The sequence below is a fragment of the Oryzias melastigma genome, unplaced genomic scaffold (genome assembly GCF_002922805.2).
Source record: "Oryzias melastigma strain HK-1 unplaced genomic scaffold, ASM292280v2 sc07442, whole genome shotgun sequence".
In the NCBI taxonomy this organism is placed as follows: Eukaryota; Metazoa; Chordata; class Actinopteri; order Beloniformes; family Adrianichthyidae; genus Oryzias; species Oryzias melastigma.
Window position 1 is genome coordinate 1 of NW_023424004.1, and position 1,174 is coordinate 1,174.

The 1,174-nt window shown below is 46.8% G+C and overlaps 1 long non-coding RNA gene across 1 annotated transcript; it reads left to right on the top strand.

Moving 5' to 3' along the window:
* The first annotated feature begins 97 nt into the window (after positions 1-97).
* LOC112138356 lies at positions 98-740 on the top strand. Its single transcript, XR_002917759.2, has 2 exons — positions 98-331; positions 580-740. It is a non-coding gene; the product is annotated as an uncharacterized LOC112138356 (long non-coding RNA).
* Positions 741-1,174: the final 434 nt, after the last annotated feature.

Below are 1,174 nucleotides of genomic sequence, written 5' to 3' on the forward strand. Positions count from 1 at the left end.
CGAAATGATCTTACTCTAAAATGTTAAAAAATTACTCAATCAGAATAAACTGATTTTAACTCCGAAAAAAATACTCTCCTATTTTTCCTGTGTAGCAGCAGCCGGGAACCGGAGATTGAAGCCATGGAAGGCATGGCAGCCCAGCACAACGAAGGCGAGCACTCGAACAGAGTGGCATTGAAGACAGCAGGGGCGGCGGGGCGGTGGGGCGGCGTTTGCTGAGGTTAGCAGTAGGGTGCCTCCAGACAGGTAACAAAGCGTTGCCAAAGAACTGGCGGAGATCAGCACCGCCTTGGGGAAAACCAAACGACTGAACCAGGCGTGAGAACTGGTGAGCAGCAAAACAGCTGGCGCGACATCCGGAATGCTGAAAGAACAAACTTTACTGAATTAAAGGCAGAAGTTTGATTGTGATTGGCTATAAAGAAAGTGAGTGCTTCAGCTATTGGCTCCCAATGCATACCAATTGATGACGTGGAGAGTGACGGTGAACACCTGCATGCATGAGGGAAATAATATATCTTCCTTATTGAAGTTGTGCTAAGCTTCACTACTTTACTATGATTTTTGTAATTCCAGATGGATCCTCAGTCACCGGTCCACAGCAGATGGCATGATGAGGATCAGGTGTAGATGGGCGGGTCCACACTCTGCAGAGCTGCAGCTCTCACATTCACTCCAAGTCATTCACCCCAAACTCACCAGGGCCGTAACAATGCTAATAAATGCTCCAAAGATAAGATTTGAGAAAGTTTTTTTCTATTTTTGGCACAGCTTCTGAGCAGCTGGGTCAGCACAAAAGCCCGTCCTTTCTCTGAGTTCTACTTCCTGTGGATCACTTACCTGAAACTGGTTCTTCTCGTCCACACAGATGCGCGTTTACAAAGGATCCTCTCTGCTTTGTGTTCATCTCTTTCAAATGGGAGTAAAAAGCTGGAGATACTGTTACTTCTAATGGATACTGGACTTCACGCCCCAGTGGTTAAACTGCCACCAGAAATCCAGGCCACTGCTGTAAAAACAACACAAAAGCGAGGGCGCTCTGATGAGAAACCTGTCTCTCAGTTGGTCACATTGACTGTATATAAGAACTGGAGTAAACAAACCCCCCTCCTTCCGTGTTCCATACAGGAAGTACCACTGGGTTGCAAAAAGGCCGAAGTCCCATTGACTT